Here is a 23,657-nt window from a genome sequence, read left to right as displayed (position 1 = left end):
AGTTTCTAACAAATCTAAAGAATTTTAAAATATTTGTTTAGGTTTAAAATTGCCACTAAACAAATCCACATTATTATTATTCCTATCTTTACAATGCTTGCAACAGACAGAAGCTTGATTATAATGGATGTAAGCTTAATGTTAACTAAATGCACCACCAGAGATTGTAAGAATTACAGTATACATTTTCTTATTAAATCCCACAAAGAAAAGATTGACAGGTGTGGTAAGATTTGTAAAAAAAGAATAATAATGAACAATTGTGCTTGACCCCATTCCCCGTTTTTTCCTTGCAATAGTGTTCATATTAGAGATTCCATGAATTTTTCTCTGACTCTGCACAGGGTTGATATAACAATTTATTAACAACAGTTTAAAGCGTTGGTGGTTAAGCTTTGGACCATTAGTTAGTAGAGCTTGTGTCTCGGGTGTTTTAGCAGGTATTTCAATTGCAACAAGTTTACAAGCGTGTTTTAGATAGACCGAGATTCCTCCAGATGGCCAGCCGATGATATTCCTCGACCCTTTTCCCTTTCTTGATGACTTGGCTCTGTCTGGTATTAGGTATATAGCAGCAGAAACCTGTCCACTTTTGTGAATGCAGGCTCAATTTTGTGTGGATGTGCATCAAGTTGGTTATTGCTACATGACCCTGATGTTAGCAGGGCACATAATCTTGATGGATTGCTACTGCCGACTTTGTTTTTTGTTGTTAATTTCCCTCAAAACCGAGGGGGGGGGCCCTTATCCTCGTAGGTGGGAATAAGAAACATGTGGGCATTTCATCTGTCGAGGGGGATGAGGGTCTATGCCCCAGCTGGTTAGCTGTTGTGCTTCTCCTAACACTGCTAGTTGTAGTCGCTGTTAGATATATCCCATTAAAGTTGATTCTCCATGGGTATCCCCATGGACCTTTAGGAATCTTACCCACTCCAGGTCATCTTAGTAGATTTGTGCGAGAGTTGCAATTTTTTAAAATAATCAAAGAATGTTGGACCTGTTCAGAATATCTTGGGATCCCTTGATGTGATATCTTGGGGTGAGCTCTACCTCGTAGATATGAAGAGTTTCCTTAAAGGCTGATGCTACTGCAATGCCCTTTCCTGGGCTTGTATGCTGGTTTGTGAGCCTATGACTTAGAGGAGGTCTTTGAGTATTTCCATACTGCCTTAAACAGTTACCCTTCCTGCTTACCACCTCAGCTCTTGAGTAGGTCATTGGATAGGCCTGTGTGCCAGCATCTACCTTTACTAGGCTTTTTGACAATTTTTCTTTGGGCCCCGGATCTGACTTTGGCCTTACGAATGCCTGAGGGGCCTGAGACTTTCTGTAGGGGGACGAGACCTCGGTCCCTTGAGGCTCTCCTTCTTTTATTTCCCCTCATTTGGCCCCCTGTTTGACTGTGAATATTGGATAAAGTGGCCTTATTTATTACTATTTAATAAAAAGAGTCTGTTCGAGGTGGGTGGCAATATTGATCTTTTAACTTTAATTTTTTTTTTGCTGTTTTCTCACCTTCTTCTTAGCTCTCCTGCATACTGGGGCTTCTGGTGGGGTGGGTCAAGTCTAGGAAAGGCGCATTATATGGGTGCTATAATTTTCAGCTGATTATCAGGAAATATACTGTAACCAAGAGGGGCATGTTAAATCTGGCCTTTATGGAGCAAACATTTGCTTTTGATTATGTGAGGGGGTCCTTTTTGATGGAAGGGGTCATGGGGACCACAAAGGAGGGCCAAAAGGAACATAAGGTCTCGAGCCAGAGCAGTGATTTTTGATTTTGCTTAAAGATTGGGGGTCCATATCTGTACAGGGGATCACTGACATAATATCGAGTGACAGAATATCGACTAGCAAAAATATCGAGGAAAAAATATCTACAGACAAAATATCGAGTTTGTATCTACAAACAGGTAAGTACAAAAATATCGAGTACAAAATATTGTTTACAAAAATATAGTTTTAAAAAATATCGACTTCATTAAAACAGTGTTAAATTAAATTAAAATAAAAAATTAATTACTAAAATATACTTAAAAATACTTAAATTAACTTATAATAATTAAATAATTAATGAAAGTTATAAAAAAAACTTTACAATCATATTTGTTAAAACATATATATATATATATATAAACATAATATAATTAAATAATATCCAATATTATAACCGTACGATAGCAGAAGTGTAAAAAATACTATTCCCACTCCTCAGAGTGCAACTGTAGGGAAAGCGTTGGATAGCGTAGGGGTAAAAATTACTATTCCCACTCCAGTGGGTGCAACAGTGAGGAAAGCGTTGGATAGCGTAGGGGTCAAAATTACTATTCCCACTCCAGTGGGTGCAACAGTAGGGAAAGCGTTGGATAGCGTAGAGGTAAAAATTACTATTCCCACTCCAGTGGGTGCAACAGTAGGGAAAGCATTGGATAGCGTAGAGGTAAAAATTACTATTCCCACTCCAGTGGGTGCAACAGTAGGGAAAGCGTTGGATAGCGTAGAGGTAAAAATTACTATTCCCACTCCAGTGGGTGCAACAGTAGGGAAAGCATTGGATAGAGTAGAGGTAAAAATTACTATTCCCACTCCAGTGGGTGCAACAGTAGGGAAAGCGTTGGATAGCGTAGGGGTCAAAATTACTATTCCCACTCCAAATAGTGCAACAGTAGGGAAAGCGTTGGATAGCGTAGGGGTTAAAATTACTATTTCCACTCCAAAGAGTGCAACTGTAGGGAAATCGTTGGATAGCGTAGGGGTAAAAATTACTATTCCCACTCCAAAGAGTGCAACAGTAGGGAAAACGTTGGATAGCGTAGGGGTTTAAATTACTATTCCCACTCCAAAGAGTGCAACAGTAGGGAAAGCGTTGGATAGCGTAGAGGTAAAAATTACTATTCCCACTCCAGTGGGTGCCACAGTAGGGAAAGCGTTGGATAGCGTAGGGGTTAAAATTACTATTCCCACTCCAAAGAGTGCAACAGTAGGGAAAGTGTTGGATAGCGTAGGGGTAAAAATTACTATTCCCACTCCAGTGGGTGCAACAGTAGGAAAAGCGTTGGATTGCGTAGGGGTAAAAATTACTATTCCCACTCCATAGAGTGCAACAGTAGGGAAAGCGTTGGATAGCGCAGGGTTTCAAATTACTATTCCCACTCCAAAGAGTGCAACAGTAGGGAAAGCGTTGGATAGCGTAGAGGTAAAAATTACTATTCCCACTCCAGTGGGTGCAACAGTAGGGAAAGCGTTGGATAGCGTAGGGGTTAAAATTACTATTCCCACTCCAAAGAGTGCAACAGTAGGGAAAGTGTTGGATAGGAATATATGATGTTACCACGAATACAAGTTCCACGCATGGCAATACCACGCGAATTTTAGTTCGCAAGTGGCTTTACCACGCTGGAATTTGCAACGAAGGATTATACCACGCATTTTAACCTTCGTTTAAACACAAATAATAAAGAATATTTTCTTACCTGACACCTTCCCGTCTTTCACGAGCAGCCCGTACTTCCATCCACCATCGAAACAAGCGTCAAAACAAGTCTGCCAAAATTAAAAAAAGGACTACTATTTTGACGTAACGGCACGTCTTTGGGGGAGGCACTTTCCTTTTACCTCGGTGGTACTGAAGTGCGTTTTTTTTAAATTTAATTAACCCGCTCCTTTGTTTATTTTTGGGGGGGAGACCCCCCCAGGCCCCCCCAGCCCCTCCCCCAGCCGACCCCCGCCAACCCCCCAATCCCACGCTGAACGACTGGAAGGAATTCCACGCCTCCCCCTAGCCAGAACGTATATGCGTGGTAAAGACTGTCGTTGAAGGCATACGCGTGGAAAAGACGTTTGCGAGGTAAGTGCCTCGTAGTAAACGTCACGCGTAGAAAAGCCTTCGTTGAAAATGATGTTTCCCGTTGGATAGCGTAGGGGTAAAAATTACTATTCCCACTCCAGTGAGTGCAACAGTAGGGAAAGTGTTGGATAGCGTAGAGGTGAAAATTACTATTCCCACTCCAGTGAGTGCAACAGTAGGGAAAGCATTGGATAGCGTTGGGGTAAAAAATACTATTCCAACTCCAGTGAGTGCAACAGTAGGGAAAACGTTGGATAGCGTAGAGGTAAAAATTACTATTCCCACTCCAGAGAGTGCAACAGTAGGGAATTTAAATACTTCATCTATTATTTCAATAAATATAAATTAATATCTATCAAAAATTAATTTAAAGTAATTACAAATTTAATATAATATAAAAATTAATCAATTAAAATTACAAATTAAATTTAATTATTACAATTATTTAACTATTAATACAAATTAATTACAAATTAACAATTAATAGTTTAACATTTAAAAATTCTTTTGCAATAATTTCAATTTAAATACAATTAAATAAATGTATTTATTTAATTAATTATAAATAAATAACTTCCCATCCTATTCCCCTATAAACCCACAACCCACTACAGAAAATACATTATTAAATTAACATAATTAGCAATTAATCAATTAAATAAAATTATTTAGCAATTCTAATTTAATTAATTACCCATAAAAAATTAATTAACAATTAATTATAAAACAATACCAATAAATATGTTAGCATATTTAATTATTTATAAAGAAATTACTTCCCACCCAATTCCCCTATAAACCCACAACCTGCTACAGAAAATAAATTAGTAAAATTAACATAATTAGCAATTAATCAATTAATTTTAATTAATTGCCAATTAAAAGTTAATTAATTACCAAATATAAATTAATTAACAAATAATTAAACATGAATAACAATAAATACATTTACATATTTTATTAATTATAATTAATTTACTTCCCACCCTATTCCCCTATAAACCCACAACCCGCTACAGAATTAAATTACGCAAAAATTAAAAAATAAATATTTCATTATTTAAAATTATTTATAACATAAATACACACTTTTAACACATATAATAACATAAAAAACACTATAAATAATTCAATATTATAAAAAATTCGATAATTTTCATAACCTATAATATATACTTCGATATTTTAACTGTCTATATTTTTAACATTCGATATTACATTACTTACCTTAAAAACAATATTTTTGATGTCTATATTCTGTCCAGTCGATATTTTGTCCATTCAATATTTAAAACTCGATATAATGTCCAGTCGATATTTTGTAGTCGATATTTTGACTGTTCACCCTGTAGGGGCACTTGTGAAAGTTTCTCGTGCAAAATGCATCTCCATCGCCTGCTATGGGAGTGATATATGGGGATACAAGAACGCTACAGAACTACAAATAGTGGAAAATACGCTTTTGAGAAGATTGTTATCTGTTAACTGTACCACAATCCATAGCCTCATATATAGTTCATGAAGAGCCGGGGATGGGCTACATCTCTGATCTGTTGGCCCTTGGCTCACCGTTGAGATGGATCAAGATCTGGATTAACCTGGACCCTGGTCACTCGAATGAAGGCAGACCTCAAAAACTGGCAGTCCCTCTCACTTATCCCGCTGGGCAGGAGCGCACTTTTTAAAATGATGATTCTCCCCCGCTTTCTTTACATTTTGCAGAATACCACGTTCCACCTCTCGGGTAGCTGGTTCTGGGTACTAGACGGCACACTCACCAGGTTTCTGTGGGGAGGCGGGCGGTCGCGAATGTCCCTGTCTCACTGTCGTATTCCCCCCTTCGATGGAGGTATGGGAGTTACTAATCTCCACCTCTACTACTTCGTCACGAGACTTATCGTGATTCACGACTGGTTTGCAGGCGGCTGGTCCGACCCAGCTTACCGGGTGGAGCTCAGTACCATGGACTTTGCACAGATCCAAGGGTTCCTATAAAGCTGCCTAGTGCCGCAGGCCTTGCCCCAGTCACCAGGGCAGTGTTCACAGCCTGGCGCACTGCCCTCCGTCATGTGTGATGGGACCGGAGGCTAACTAGACAAACGCCCTTATGGAATGGTGACTGGCACTTGGGGGGTTTCCACCGCTGGGACCTGGTGGGGATCTCGCTGCTTGGAGACGTGTGGGTGGGGGACCACATGCGATCCTTTGCTGACTTACAACACCGACACACCCTTCTCCACTACCAGTTCTATAAATACCTAGAGCTCCGACATTCTCTCCACACGCACCTCCCAACACCCACCTCTCTCCCGGAATTCAGCCCCCTGGAGGCCCAGGTGATGATGGGGAACCTGGGGCGGGGGGAGTGTCCCGTATATACCGGGCCCTGGTGAACAACAGCCCTACATCACTTGACCTGCTTCGGGCGCGATGGGAGGAGTGGGTGGGTCCTCTAGAACACGCGGACTGGCGGGACGCCCTTATGGCACCCAAAACCCTGACTTCATCCTCTAAGTTACGCCTGGTCCAACTTTACTACATCCACACAGCCGACCTCACTCCAGTGCGTCTCTTTCGAGCCGGCATGAGGGCCTCCCCAGCATGCGCACGCTGTGCCTCTACTCCAGCAGACTTATACCACATGGTGTGGCGGTGCCCGGCCCTGGCACCGTTCTGGAAGGGGGTGGAACTCGAGCTCACACGGGGCCTGGGGTGGGAGGACCCCCATGACCCGAAGCGCTTGCTGTTGGGGGTGTTTGATGGCTTAGATCAGTGGTTCCCAAACTTTTGACTCCTGAGGACTCCTATTGAGTCACCACTGGAAGCCGGGGACCCGCAAGAAAATTGTACTAGTTAAATTTCAAATATTAAAACAGTAATTCGAAAAAAAAACACACTTGTGCACACAAAACAAATACTCAAAGTTCTAAGGATTTTGGGGCCAGATGTACGACCATTTCATTTAGCACCTCGCAATTGGCGACACATTGCGAGTGGCAAATTGCGAGTCTCTAAATGAAATGTACAACAGTGTGTTTAACACTGTTTGGGATTCCCAATGGGGTCGCAAATTGCGAGGTTCATTAATATTAATGAGCCTCTCGTAATTTGCGAACCCATTGGGAATGCCAGCCCTCCCAGGCTGGGCTCTGCAGGCTACCATGTCTGTGACTGCTTTTAAATAAAGCAGTTTAAAAAAAAATGTCGCCCGTTTACAATGCATTTAAAAAAAAGAAAATGAAATGTTTTCGTTTCATTTTCTAAGGGCAGGCAGAGGTCCCTGGGCCACAGCCTGCCCTTAAAAAATTATTTTGCAGGCATTTACAAAGGGGAAGGGGTCCCCTGGGGACCCCTTCCCATTTGTGAATGCATTACCATCTACTTGAAGTAGGTGGTAATTGCGAGTGTTTTGCGACCACAAAACATTTGTACATGGTTTTGAGACTCGCTATTTGGAAGGGAATGCCCCTTCCAAATAGCAAGTTGCAAAACCTATTTAGCGAGTCGCAAACAAATTGCGACTCGCAAAATAGGCAATATACATGGCTCAATAGGTTTTTGCATGCCCAAACGGGTTCGCAAACCCGTTTGCGAATATAAAAACGGATCGTACATCTGGCCCTCAGTATTTTATATTGAAGTAATAGCCCCTCTGTCACATGTATTTCATTTGTTTTATAGCATCTCTCATACCATTGTAGGATGTCAGAGCACTTTACATCACACAGATATGGAGACATTGAATCATACATGTAAATCAGTGTGTATATAAAAGGTTTAAAGAGTGCTTGGTCTGGAAAATCACAAACCCAGACCAAATACATCCTTTTAGCAGCATCAGGATAATGAATAACTGGGAAAAAAATAAGTTACTAACTGGTACCATGCAGTTTGCAAGCAGCTCTTTGATGACAGTTTATAGGTCCCTCTGCTACATTACGATTGTCACTTATAAAGTGCACAGTAACGAAAGAATCTCTGTGACAAAAGCAGTTACCACAAACCTATGCACATAAAATACTGCTTATTAAAATGCATGTTACACATTCTTTGCAGTAGGCACATTAACCCTCTGCATTACACTATTTAAGTCAAAGCTGCCACTGAACAAAACTCTCCTCACACTCTAGCAGGTACATTAATCACTGGCATTATCTTGACACTTTTATTGTTGCTGGAAAGCTGCTAATTATACAAGAAACTTTTCTGTGCTTTTAAGCTTTTAAAACTGTTGCCTATGGACCCCCTGGGAATGTGTCACGGACCCCTGGGGGTCCGCGGACCCCAGTTTGGGAAACACTGGCTTAGATGGTTCCCGAGTTGACAAGCATTTCCTGAGGACAGCTGTGGCAGTGGTGAAGCGGGACATAGCAGCGGGTTGGTCCCAGGCAGCGGCCCCAACGTTGCGGAGATGGAGGAGGGGGGTGGATTGCTGTGGGATGCAGGAGGAGTTTCTCTTTGAGGCCCGAGGTTGTCCGGAACTATTTGGTAAAGTGTGGGGCAAATGGTTCGGCTTAACACCACTGTGAAGGTCCAAGTCTTTTTATGCAATGGTGTTATCTGGGGATTGAAGTACCTACTCAGGGGGGGGCCTACTTTACCTTTGTTGACGTCAAGGAGGAGAGGTGTTTTAACTGTGATGTCTGATTTGCTACCAATGAATTTGTTTGTTTAAAATGTTTTAATAAACTTGATTATCAAAAAAAAATCATTGTATTTCTGGTTTCATTATTGCGTTACTACCCTCACAAAGCCAGTAGGCTCAACTTTCAATGACTACATAACCTTCCAGAGAAAGAAAAAAAGAAAGAAACAATGCTTTTAGCACGTATCTCGAAGTCAAAGCTGACTTGTGAACTTACCAACGCATTTTTTAACTGATGAGTTCAACCGCCATTTTGTCCCGACTGCAATTCGGAGCTGACCCATGAGTTTCAGGCAGTGTACAAATTAAAGCCCAAGCAAAACCAAATGCTAAAATTTGTGTTTTGCTTTAAATTGAGGCATGAGGCAAGGTGAAGGTCCTCACTGCAGGTCTCATCATGTTTCCAACCTCTGCTGTGAAGCACCCCCATAGGTAGGCCCAGGGCCTCGGTGTAGGCTAGGACCTAGGGCCAATCCCTGCAGTACACAACCAAAGTATGTGGGCAGTGGAGGTTGGGTGGCCACATCAGTTTGGGTGGAGGGCCTAACTTCAGACCAGGTTCTATAACCAAACCCCTCTGGCATACGTGAAGGGGTTGGAAATCAAGTAAATCATAGGAAAACCATTTAAAATCAAGAGTTAATCAGTGAGTTATGTTTGAGGCTGACATGTGCACAGCCACTGACATTCACCAGTTGTGTGTAAGATTACACATAAGACACTTACATTAAGAACAGTCATTATTTCTCATCAATTATAGGTAGGATTACAAGGGAAATTATTTTCTTCTCATGATACTTGATGTTAGTGCCTAATACACTAGTATTGGGCATACCAATCTATGCATGTAGACATTTTCCTAGAGATGTGGCTATTGCCTACTTCTTCCATACTGAAATGCTTTGCGATAATATTGACTTCTGCCTCCTAATGTAATTTTTATGCTTGATGGCAAAATCTATAGACAGATTGAGGGAATCACTATGGGCACCCGTTTTGCGTATAACCATGGCAACCTTTTTTTAAGACTGGTTGGAGGTGCAGCTGGCCGGTACAAAAATCTTGGAATAATACACTAAATAATTGGTTACATTGCTGCCTCACACAGATAGTATTTTCATTACAATAAAGGCATTAAAACCACTTTCAGAAAAACTTCTCAGTATTAATAATATTAACTTGCATTTCACAATCAACACCAGTGATTGCACAATAGAGTTTGTTTACATTATTGCGCAGTAGGTTTTTGTGGACATTAGAGTGACTGTTACCAATGATACACTATTCACTACTCTTTACTGCAAACCTATTGAGGGCAACAGTATTCTTAATCCCAATAGCAACCATCCCAGGCTCAAATGGAGTATCCCCTTCAGCGAACTTCTCAGGGCCAAGAGAAACTGGAGTAATGAGTGGAAATGTGCAAAATTCGTGTAATAATTTTTTTCATAAATATACAAAATCTTGAGAAAATGATGCAGAATTAGATGAAATGCAAAACCAGCATTTAGTGCTACATTCTAGCTTGAAACGTAATTGCAAACAGTGTGAACATGAGGACACATGGTGAACATGAGGATGCATATTTTGAAAAAAAGTAGTGCCAAAAACACAAGTACCATTAACAACAGGCTCTCGCAGTTTGGTTGTTCGAATTGTTCCCACACCCTTGGGCTTTAATTTTATTGATAATATAAAATATATTTACGGAATGTAGCATGCTGGTGTAAGCTCAAGAATTCCATGTAGCAGCTGTAATATGAAACGCCAGTTGTTGTTCAAATTTCTGCAGCATGCTTATTTAATAAATACTTGGATATTTTAAAGTCTGATCCCATCCAAGTATGATTTACAGAACAAACACACCTTGAGAGACAGATTGGGTAAACATGACATTACAAGTGGTAATAGAGTGGCAATAATGAAATTGCAGGGTTTTTGAAATGTAATAATTGTAAGGTGTGTCAAAATAATGCCCCTCCCGCCGGAGCCACAAGCCGCGTGGAGGAAAGCACCAGATCACCAGGGCACGATCTTCAGGGCCCAGGGCCAGGCATCCTGGGGGCCGCAGGCAGCAAAGGACTCCACGGAAGGAAGGGAGACTCAGAGCGGTCCCCCCAATACACTGGGGGACAGCAGGCAGCACGGGAAGAAGCGGCAGGTAGATGAGGGAGCTACATGCAGGCTGGTAGCGGCGGATGCGATGCGGATGACGGAGGGGGTCCGGAGCACTCTCCGAGTGCGACCACCATCTTGACGCCTCAAGCCACGCCCCAGAAATACAATGATTAATCACTAAAACACTATTACATCAATTGAACACTATTAAAACATCTCAGGATTGTATCGTTTTACAATGACATTCATTAATGCATTCAATGATTCACTACTGACTTTGTTATTGTCAATAAAACATGTCTATTTTCAATTAAAAGAGTGTTTTTGTCTATTTTTACACCTGCAGTAACATGTCTGTTGCATCCAACAGCCATAAGTCTAAAAGCCAAATTCTAATATATTAGACCTGCCAGGGCTTTTGCACTACTTGCAGCCCATAAAATGCTTGCTATATGTAACGTTGGTGGTGTCGTTTGTGGGGCACCACAAAAATGAATATTCATATTTGTGGGCCTGCCCTAGGAACTCAATAGAATGATCCTCTTGCAGAGCTTATATGGCCCACGAGGCAGTCTGTGTTGCGACACAGGCTGTGTGGAATGCCCTTGTGTTTTCTTCTCCTTTTTTAATGGGTTCTCCTGCCACTTTTGTGTGGCCCAGTGAAAGAGCCATGCGGGAGCCCAAGGACATATCCCTGCCTGTTTGACATTGTCCTGTGCTGGGTCGAGAGACAGCAACTTGTTTCTCATCTGCGGGCATCACAGCAATGTCCCTTGTGCATCACACCTCCCTGATCCCCCACAGACACAAAGCATGGGGAGTGGGAAGCAGCGCACCATATTGTTTTCAGGGCTCTTATCCTTCCTAGGAGTAGTGCAGAAACTGAGCATGGCAACACTCAATCTTGTCGACGATCCCCAGAGCCCCAAGGGATGGTTTGGTAAGAATCGCTGCAACGCTCGTTTTTTTCCTCATTAGGAGTCAATCCCTGAGAACTAGGGGCTCCTGGGAACTTCTTGCTTTATATCAGCGCTCAATTTTCTTTGCTGCAGCTCCATCAACAGCGGGGGACCCAGGGACAAACTGAATATGGAAAGCGGGAGATAGTTTGCTAACTTTTCTAGGCCCAGGAAAGTCGCTTCTGATTTACAAGGCTCAAGATGGCTAACATCAATATTTTCAGCCTTAATATAGCCAATCACATTAGTGAAAACTTTAAAATTGTGATTGTGATTAACAGGATTGACTCTCGAGTCTTAACTGCAGAGATTTGAATGTGTTATCCCTTTAAATTATACTCATCACCTTGTTTAAATAGAAACAAGAAATTGAAGGGAACCCACATGGGAGCAGCTTCTCTGCCTCAGGGATTGTATAGCCCCTCCAAGGCAACACCTAATAAGAATAAAAAAGATAGCTTCTGAGTCTATAGGTCTGAGGTCAGTTAGTCAATTAAAGAGGACTCGAAAGCGTAGTAATGTGGTTGAAGTTATTTTTATGGTTATTCTGTAACAGACAGCTCAAGCCAGCACGTGTTTTGTGACATAAATTCCAATGTGCTTCATCAGGGTTTAAGATAATTTTTTTATCAGTACACACATATGCAAAATAGGGTCACAAAACAAAAATATTAATAATAACGAAAATACACTTAAAAGCAAATTAATGGAAGATGATGGACATGAGCTATAGGAAGGGATGAACACATGTACAAAACGCACAAAGAGAAAAATTGAAAAAAGAGAACACACTGTGGGGCAGATTTACTAGGCAGTGCGGCAGTGTAGCAACGCAAGCCCTTTGGCTGCGCCATGCTGCAGCACTTCCAAAGCGCAGGAATGGAACATATTTACAGTAATATGTTGCATTCCTGTGCTCTCTCCTGCGCTGGCGCACAAACAGCTGCCAATGCACCAGCGCAGGCACCCTTGCAACGTGGTGCATCGATGCCTGCGTCATGGGGATAATATTTTTTGCACGAAGGGGCACCTTCCTGCACAAAAACAATCGCCACAGACATTTTCCGCTTTCAATGCGTGCTGTAGAATGCAGCACACATTGAAAGAGGAAAAAACGAGGAGAAATATAAACATTTCTCCTTGTTGCGCCTTGCTACGCCACCCCTGGGGAGGCATAGCATTCAGACACGTTTGCAGATTTATTATTCCTCATAAATCTGGAATTGTGTCTTGTTCCATGGGTGTTGCGTGGGAACACCCACAGCAACACCCATGGAATGAAGTGCTCCGTGTAAATGGTCCATATTTACAAGTACTGGAAAAGCCATGCAAGGTGGCTTTTCCTGTCCTTGTAAATATGGAGCAGTAAAATACGCCACCAGAAGCATATACACAAACCAAATTAATGCAGATTTTGCTTTATCTTTTGGCAAACATTTTCCCGTGAGAACTAAAATAGGAAATGATGCACATTTTCAACCCCTTATCTTTTTTTCTATAGCTGGGTCTTCACAAATATTGGCATGCTGAAAACTAGCTAATTGGGCAAGTAGACTACCAAGTTTCGTGCGCCTCTTTCCACAGCGTCAAAGGTTATAGGCAAATCCCAAAATTCCTTTTCAATGGAAACACAATCTGAATCATAATTATACAGTGACTATCACCATTGTTTATGTACAACTTTTCTAGATAAATAAAAACGTTAAATAATATAGTTGACAAAGCATTTACGATTTCTTTCACTTCTAGTAAAACAATTAAAATAAAATAAAACATTAACTTTGACAGATCTGCTCTCATAGCATTGATCAGTACACCTAAGAAGCTCACCCTTACAGGCTTGTTTGTCCTTGATGCAAGAATGTGCGAATGAATCCGCCTAAGTGTGTGAAAAGAAACTTTGTAAATGCAGAACCCAGCAAAAAGATAAACATCCTGTCCCACACTGCATTTTATTTTTCAATTCCAGTCTTGTTAAACCTACTCTATACTGTTAATGGACTACAAAATGAAAGCACCTTTTAGAGCAAGTTTTTACTTTCCTTACAGTGCACATTTACATTTACAATATAAGTTAAAGTAATTCACATTGTTGTATGAAAACACATTATACTTTGATATTAGCAGTTTTAGCACATTATGTATTCCGCTGCAAAAACAAAAACAAAACACATTCTTCTCTAGCTACTGATAGACTTATTTGCAGTCTCAGAAAAACAATATCTACTGCAAATGATATTGAGGATGAGGCTCAAGTGGACCATATCCTTATAAAGACTTCAAAAATCAATGCATAAATTATGTAATATGACAAAATATTTCACAATAATGTGTGCTATGTTCCTATACTACCATCAATTGGCTTAGGCTTGTGATTTATGCCACAGCCCTTTGACTGAAGTATGGGACTATATTATACAGTTCCTGATTGCATTCTCTCTCTCTCTCTCTCTCTCTGTAAAACTATGCATTATGTCATCAAATATGTCAATTGAGAGGTTAACCATAATAGAATGTGTCAGGACCACTTTCCCTTTGAGATCCTTGGCCAACCTCCATTGTGTATGGCAAAACACCATGTGCATTTGGTTTTGTCTATGTGGAGAAGGGCTTAAATGTATTATTATCAGCCACTTTCAACCATATTGGCTGTACTTCCTTGAATCAAAAGCTGATCTCTGTTGGTTCCCATGGAATCTTCTGAACTGGCTCACTTCTTTTATTTGTGCACGATTTCAGGTAGTGGCCTGGTCCCAGTCCTTCTATCACCTAGCCTTCTTCCCAAGCCTGAATCCGTGGTGCCCCCCCAGAGGGCCATTCTGTCTCTCATATTATGTATTGCTTATACGCTTCTACTGCCAACTGATCCAATCTTTTAGGTGTAAACATCTGTTGGTACTTAGCTGATACTAAATTAGTCTTCATCCTGGAGCATTCATACCTCTCTACTGAATGCAAACAACTTTCTTTTATAATGGTTAATGTCCAACAATGGATGTCATTCAAGTTTCTCACATTGAACCCATCTGGCAATTCTACTGACTAATAGGAACTTCCCAGTATGGCACAACACGGCAAGCCCATTTCAATGTGTACTCTTTCTAATCAGGTCTTCTATCTGGGTATTACCATTTACAAAAACCACATTCCAGAACCCCAAGCACCAGATCTGTGTCAGTCTTGTTTCTGAAATCAAATCTGCTCATATTACATCATTTCTTTTATGAATCCTATTTATCACATCTCTGTAATCATCACCCTGAGCCAGTCATGCTATGATTATGGTAATAGAATTTGCTTGTATGCGTTGGCAAAAGTCCTACAGAAATAGCAGTTGATCCTTAATGCCATAGCACCTTTGCCAATTCTTTGTAGACTACACTAGTACTTTATGAAAAAACTAAAATTGTCTGCAAAGGCATTTCCACCTTTTATATCATTCAGAAGTATTCCCTGAAATACATCACATACACTAAGATCAATTTCTGTCAGTCAGCCCCATGTTCTGACCTCATCAAAGTCCAAATCTGGTGCCAGACCATTTCACTTGCCATTGCTAGTCTCTCTTCTTTTGACTCTTCATTGTCATTGTCAGTCTTTACTTATGATACTCAAGAAACAACTGAAGACCTGTTTTGTTTCCAAAATCATTCCTATTGGCAGTGATCAGAAATGATTGACAAACTTCTCTGTGCTGTGAAGCCCAGGCACCATGCACTTTACAAATTCTTTATTACATTACATTAATAAAAATCAAAAGTACTGTAAAAAAGTTAATGGCAAATTATGGATACATTTGTTCAAAAGACCATTAATGGATGTTTATGAAAGACTCACAAATTCTGTGAAAATCCATTTACTATGTCGACACTGTTACAGTATGTTAGAACACCATTCAGAGAAGCACGGGAGAAGCAGGGGTTACTAGGCCCCTCTTTGAGGGTTGATGCCTACTACTCCTAATGTCACAGGCCCAACTTACTATGGACTTTAAATATGTGGGCTGAGAACCTCTTCTGCAATTGACTCTTAGGTTAAGCATGGTCCAAGTAGTCAATGTTATCTCTCAGTGGGAGGTGTGGATACAGGGTAGTAAACATGGGCTCTCAAATTAGAATGCATGCAGCAGCAGAAATAAATGATTGTCTAGACATATATGAAGTATATGAAAAAAGAGAAGTATTGCATTTTCTACTGCTATCAGCATAAATGAGAAATATGACATTCACAAACAGTTACATTGTCCCCATTGAGGTCGCAGCTCTAGTGTTTTGATGACGATTCCCTGTCCCACTCCCTGTTCGTGTTAGCAATAGGGGTTATTCCCCACTCACTATTGGCAACATCCAATATATTCCACAGTAGCAGTCGAGTCTCAAGAGTTCTCTTTAACTCTGATTAAAGTCAATAGTGTTCCAGCGCTATCATGCAACAAGTTCCCTAGGGCAAACTGGCCAAAAACCAGTCTAGTAGGCCTTTGCCCCCAACCCTGGTCATAAGCAGAAGCCTTGCAGAGATTCCCTTCCTCACAAAGCATGTCTTGCTGTCTGACAGTTTACAATTGTTGGGGTCTCAAAACTCCCATTCATATAGTCTATCTCCGGATACCAAATGTGATTTAGGGTCTGTTTTATGCTGAGGTTCTGCTTCTTTTGAAGTATCTTCTCCTCTGCTCTCTCTTCCCCTTGAAAAACAGTCTGTCACAGCAGGAGTGCCTCCAAAGTGACTGGAGTTTACACTTTAATGTCGGTCAAAGTGATATATGCATTAAAATGTTAGTCTAGGGCCCCAGCTCTATTCCGTATGATTCTCTTATCAGTACCATCTTCTTACTGAGATGTGCCCAGGACCCTTACTTGTGACCTCTTACTGATTCAAAGAGTAGCTATGAAGTGTAATGTAAAATTACAAAACCCCGCCAATAGCGGTCCCCAATGCTGACATAAGCCTGGGATGGGGATGGCTCCCAGCTATCCTATCAAACAAAAGCCCAGAATGACCGCTAGAATCAGAGCCAGCGGGCTACTCCCACAAACATACGGCAAAGCCAAACCAATCACTAGCTGCACTTATAACCACTCCACAAGTGGACTCCCCCTTCATAATGTGTTCCTGGAATATAAGCGGCATTCATCAAAAAATTACGAACCCCGACATTTCTTCCTTTCTGTGTGAGCACGCAGTAATAGCTCTGCAGGAAACTTGGGCCACAGAAGGATGTCCAATCGCTGGATTCATTGAGTTATGGAAACCAGCACTTAGGGAGAGCCGGTTTGGTCATCCAAAAGGCGGGCTGTCGATCTACATATCAAGCTCCCTAAAGGGTCCAATCTCACAATTACCACTCGTTGAAGACTGGGTACTTGGGGTAAAAATTAATTCATGGAGGAAACACCAGTCACTTTTTCTTCTTAACGTATACATCAACCCCAGTACGCGCACAAAAAAAGATCACCTGGCACGCCTAACGGAAATCACGAATGACTTAGCAGCTGAGCATCCCAATTCAGACCGTATCATTACGGGGGACTTCAATATCAATCTATTTCAAGGGAAACTAACAGATCCTGATGGCCCTTTTTTATTCCCGATTATTGAAGCCCTGACACAAACCAAACCGCCCAATCAAGGCCGAAGCGGACTGGGCGAACTCTGCGTAATGAGACTTTATAGCGCAGGATATTTGGTTATTAATGGTAGGTCGGTGGGCGATATGCCCCCAAACTGGTCCTGGACAAATGGTAGCAAGCAATCCTACCTGGACTATACCATCTGCAATGCTGCCTTGCTTCACTGTCTAATACATTTTGAAATCTATCCGCGAACTGAAAGTGACCATAGGCCCCAGGTCATATCTTTTAATACAAATCCAGCACACTATGATCCTGCGCCTCTAGCCAGCCGGGGAATCTATACGGACAATTTAAAGCGCCTCAAGTGGAGTGAAGACATCAGCCCGGCTATTTTACAGATAAGCAAGACATCTTAAGAGTTGGGACTGAGCAGGATGCTACTCCGGTTGTAACATGGACGATGCTCAGTTCCCACCTAACCAATATTTTTCCAGCAAAACAACATGCCAAAGGGCAACCCAGGCTCGAGAGTTTGCAATCTCACTTAAGACCAAGCTACTGAAGAAAGCCAGAAATAAGGCCCTGCGGGCTCTGGCTAAATCCCCGGGGAACAGTGAATGCTTAATGCTTTACCAAACTGCTCAAAAATCTCTTAAGCTGGCAATTACCAAAGATAAACGGATTCATAAAAACTAATTCTGGTGCAAATTAGTGTGGGAGAGCAAGAGCATAAATTCCAGAAAATTTTGGGCATTATTTAATCACACAAACTCAAGTGTATCGAATCTTGGATCAGCAAACATTCAAGAATCTGACTGGGCAACGTTCCTATCGGACCACTTCAAGTCTCCGGAACTCCTAACTCAAACAGGAAGCGGTACCCCAAATGAAACTGATTTTGGTTCCGGTAACAGCCGTAGCATACCCACGGAGGGCTCACCCATGGCTTACATGGATCACGAAGTGACACAAGAAAGGGTGGCCTTAGTAATGAAAAAAGCAAGAGCCGACGGTGCGCCGGGCCCCAATGGATTGCCACAGAGCCTGTTTGCATCAGACACTGCTTTTTGGGCAGGATCATTGGCAAACCTCTTCAATTATGCGTTGAGAACTGCAATAATCCCCGACTCATGGCGGGGCGCCATAATTCACCCGATTTATAAATCAGGATCACGTGCCTCGCCGAACAACTACAGACTGATTGCACTTTTGGATATTGAGGCCAAGCATTACGCAGGCCTCCTTTTGGAGGACCTACGGCTCTGGGTAAAGGATCACAGTCTGATGCCGATGAACCAAACAGGGTTTGTTGCCAACTTAGGGACCAGGACAAATTTGCTAGCAGTATCAACTATTGTCGATAAAGCACTCTTAACTTCAAGGTCCATGTTCTGCTGCTTTGTCGACTTCAAAGCAGCCTTCGACAGAGTCCCCAGGGCGGCATTATGGGTAAAATTAAGGAAGTGGGGGATCCCAGAGAAATTATTAGAGGCAATCATCCAACTACACTCCCGTACCTGGGTTCGGGTGAAGTTGGGGTCTGGCACACATCTCTCGCGAAAAATGATGACAACTAGAGGTGCCAAGCAGGGATGTGTGCTGGCCCCCCTTCTCTTTAACCTGTTTATAGCAGACCTGTCGACGACTTTGGATGACACGAACAGCCATCCTCCAAAGGTGGGAGGCTCGGCGCTAAGTAATCTTTTGTATGCCGACGACCTGGTCCTCTTTAGCCTCACGAGGGTTGGGCTACAAAGGCTCCTAGACAAACTGCATAGCTACACAACTACAAACCAACTAGAGGTCAACTTGAAGAAAACGCAAGTGGTCCCCTTTGGTAAAAAACAACACGTTGGGGGCAGGTGGTCATTTAACAAGATAATCCTCGTCACGGGTCAGTCGTATAAATACCTAGGTGTCCACTTGGATTCAAAGTACAATCTTATAAAACAGCGTAATGAGATTGCAGTTAAAGCTATGACCCTTGCGGTGTCTCTAGGTAAGCTTTAAAAAAAACTTTCAGGCCCAACCCTATCGCCCCTCCTAGAAGTAATGAGGGCAAAAATTGGCCCTACACTATCATACGGCATAGAGATATTCAGGGGAAAAATGAACTCCGTTCTGAATCAGCATATAACAAAAATTTACAAAAAGGTTCTCCAGCTGCCAAAGTCCGCATCTGCCGCACAGATAAGACTGGAGTTGGGGTTATTAAATTATGATGCCTCCAACATTGGGGCATATCTGAACCTCTGTCATAAACTAAGGCAGGCGGAACCAGGCACATTAGAATCTTTAGTCTGGTATGAAATCACCCAGAAAAATCCAGGAGGAACGCTTGGTCGCCTTCTTATGATGCAATCCAGCAAATGTCAGCGGGTGAGTTATGGGCCCTTAACCCCAGCCGGATAGCATTCAAAAACAGGATTAAAAAATGCGTAAGAATGAGTTCACTTATAATGGACAAAGCCCACTTCTCGAAACGCACACACTCTTGGGCTCTTGTAAACTCATACAGACGGCTAGCCCCCGCCTCCTACCTGGCCTGTACATACTCATTGCACTTAAAACGTAGCCTTATCGCTATTAGACTGGGTGACTGGCGATTTCTGCAAGATTTACCTGCCTGGCGACGCATGGGGGATGACTTAACCTGCAGAGGGTACGGCAATACAGTCGAAACCCTATTGCATGTGGTCTGCCTTTGCCCAGCCTTTAATTCTGAGCATAGGTGTAAACTTAAAGCCGAATGAAATAGGCTTGGTGTCAGGTCTTGTAGGCAAGCCATCATGGCAGCCCTGAACCCCGAAAATACTGCCTTAAATATAAAATTCACCAATTTTATCCAGCACGCATACCGTAATTTTAAGAGGCCTGGTTAAACGCGCCCTCTTTACCCCCCTTTTTTTAACCATTCAATACATTTATATTAAATTCCTAGCATAAGGGAGGATGAAATGTCAAGATTAGTAGGCCCAGGAATGTTGGTTGTCTTTTTTGTATGTATATTTTATTGACAACAAGGGCAACATAACAATGCGGAAGAGAAGAGTTCGAATGTGTAATATGTTTTATAATCATCTCCTGTTTTTATGATTACTATCTTGTATACTTAATTTTCTTTTAAAATACTACGGAACAAGGAGGTTTCTAGACAACCCTTACTTGATGGTTAATTGACTGTTGCTTTGGTTGTTTCTTTTTTTGCTTCACTTTTAACAGTTGATACTTAATGTGTTCATTGTTATCTTCTTTTAAAGATATATGTTCTATATCTAAATAAAGACATTATTATTATTTTTTTTAATTTAATAGGGAAGGCTGGCTCTCTCCTCTCCAGTGTGTGTCCCACCCAGGATACAGGAATGCAGCAATATGCAAATCTGTCTGGGTGAATCTCTCTATCTCCTCTCTGTGTTGGACATTGCAGGCCTTAGTCACCCAAAATGGAATCCAGGTCTCTCCATGTATTGTACCATTTACAGGCACACATGGACCCAGTGCATATATCCAGCAAAGCACCCACACTGCACAGTAGTGTAACCTTCATGTATTTTACAACTCTTAGGAACACATACATCCAGCCCATACTGTCACTATATATGCACTGCACAGCATCAAATTCTTAATGTATTGTACCACTCATAGGGACAGATAAAACCATCATATGCATTTAAAATGCATGCACTGCACCCTTCATGTATTGTACCACTCACAGGTACACATACACCAAGACAATGAATGTATCCAGTACATATTACACAGCACAACATTCTTCAGGTACTGTACCACTATGCATTACTGCATTCTCCCTGTTTTGTACCCTTCCCAGACACACATACACCCAGTGCGGATCTACCACTCCTGCTCTCTGCATCACTTCACACCAAACTGATGTACACCAAGACTGAGATAAGCACAGAGTAGCAGAAATGTATAATAAGTGAGCCGGTAGGCCTCACTCCAGTGATAAATGACCTGTCCACTCCTACTCATTCCTTCCTGGCATGATGCCACCCCTGCTTAACTCCTGTTGAAGGCAGTAGCCTTCCACTACCATGAGAGTAGTGCTTTGGACACCTCCTCTGGACAAACAAAACAGAAATCCGTGAGGTGCAAGGATGCACATCCATAACTATGCAGAGAACTTTTCAGACCTAACAAATTACAAAACAGAAAGCCCACAGAAATTTAAGAAATCCATCATTCACACCCACCACAGGCACTGTTTGAAAATTGTAATTTCACCCAAACACTGGGTCATGTTCACATGGGGTGTTCAGAGCATGGCCTCATCCTAAACTTAACACCTTCCCAGCGTAAATCCTCTTGTGCTTGGCAAAAGGGTTGTCTGCTGAGGGGGGTGTAAACCCTGCTCCAGCAACAACCACAATCCTTATCAGGGTGAACCACAAAAAGTCACAAAATTAACATGTGCTTGACATTTTTGTAAGTTGGAACAAAAGCAGTCAGCACTTAACTTAAAGGCAACATGATTTGTATAAATGCAGCACATAAACAGTAATATAGTGAAAACACAACTCAAGAAACATTCCACTCCCATTTAGAAAAATAGAGTAAAATTGAATACATTATTTGACACCAATAAACAAAAATCTAATCAGTAAAAGCAAAGATTTGCCATTTACAACATTTCAGGTGTGTATAGTACCTAAAGCACAAAGCAATATGCAAGTTAGCTGGTTGAGCGAGACTGAGTGAAAGTCACAAATTCATGCTGACTGGAGCGAGGGCAGCTTTATAGACCAGGTTAGTCCTGCTGAAAAAGTCACCATTTTATGTCTATCACAAACAGTTCCGGTACCGTTGGAGGTGGATGGGAGGAGAAGTCAGATTGTCATAGATAGTCATCACTGTAGTGCGAATAGCCAGTTAGGCATCTTGGATGTTCATGACCATAGCGCGAAGATCCTGTCAAGTGTCATGGAAGGTTGTCATTGCTGAATATTCGCATTCACAGTGTCCTTGGTCTATTGATGCTGCAGCGTAAAGTGCAGATCTCATGTTGCTATCTGTCACTGGAGTGTGCTGTAGCATGAAGAATCAGTTTCACCAGAGCTTTGTATTGGCGATCAGCACAAGACCTTAACGTGGAAGGTCCTGTTTGGGTTTGCAAAGAGCCCAACACATCAGAATTTCTCCTTCTCTTCCAGGCGGAATTTAACTGATGCCACACCAAGGGTCCAAAACCTGAACAACACCTCTTGGGTATCAGGAACTCACTCCAGAAGAGGCCAGCAGAGCTAAGGCAGGTCCAGTCAGCAGGTCAGCTGAGTAGATGCAGGGAGGCCTCTGGAGTTTGCTATGCCGCTGTAGCTCTAACAGGAGGTCAGTTGACTGAACAGTGGAGTCACTTCTGACTGGGTTGAAGAGTGCAAGTCCAGTCATCCGTTTCAGCAAACAGAGCAGGCCTCAAGCATCAGGGGAGCAGTGAATCCGTCTGCCATAGTATTCACTGCTCCAGGAAGTGGGAGAAGCTTCTGGAGTTTCCCTCTACTGAGGTGTCTGTAATTTCCTGCCTGTCTGCCCTGGTACAAGTTTGTCTGGGGCCATATTAAGCTAGTATGAAGTCTTTTTTGGGGTGAGCTGAGCCAGTGCTTTTGCAGTGCAAGTATGGTAGGTGACAACCCCGCCCCCTATCAAGTCAGAGATGACACATTTTGCCAACACCCAGACCCTCCTTTGTGATACTGTCTAGGAGGAGTACACAAAGGCCAACTGCACATCTTCACGTGACATAGGAACAGGACTGAAGTAACTGAATGGTTAGGGCTAAAAAATTCACATTTTCTAAAAGTGGCATTTTCAGAATTGGCACTTCAAATTTGACTTCACCATTAACATAACTTTCCTACCTGCTCCCTATTAAAATGTATCACTTATTAATTGTATAATAAGGTAACCCAATGTTATTCTATGGGAAATGAATGCTGGGGACATTTGCTTAGCCTGAAGCCGCCGTGAGGGAAACGGCACCAGGCAAACGCCACGACTCACCTCACCGCTACCGCCCACTGCCAGCGGACTACCGCTCCCAGCAGACCCGGGGAGGGCGTGAGACATCAACACGCGCCCAGAGGCGCCATAAGAACTTCGAGCGCCTCCCGCCCCGCGGGACGCACGCGTGCAGTGCCGGGCTGAGCCTGGGCAGAGGGCTGGCCATCTGTGGCCGCCAGAGGCCGAACGAGGCCGGGCTGGGCCATGGACCTTGGTTGTTACGGCCCCCAAACACCATAAACTTGTAAGACTTCTTTTTGCTTAATATTGTGTGTCATTCAGCTAGGCTTTATTGATGTTGTAGCTTATAACTGAACCTGTGCAAGCAATAGTGGTTGGCTTTGTTTTAGATTGCATCGTAATCATCTGTTAATTCCCTATAATGTCTAAACTTAGGTCGGCAAAGATCCCCATACGACGAGCACTATGGACAACTACTTGGTAAAAGTAGTAAATAAAATTAATAAAGAGAGGCGCCTTTCATTAAACCGGATAAG

This window comes from Lissotriton helveticus, chromosome 6 (genome assembly GCF_964261635.1).
Source record: "Lissotriton helveticus chromosome 6, aLisHel1.1, whole genome shotgun sequence".
Taxonomy (NCBI): Eukaryota; Metazoa; Chordata; class Amphibia; order Caudata; family Salamandridae; genus Lissotriton; species Lissotriton helveticus.
This window is presented reverse-complemented; position numbering follows the sequence as displayed.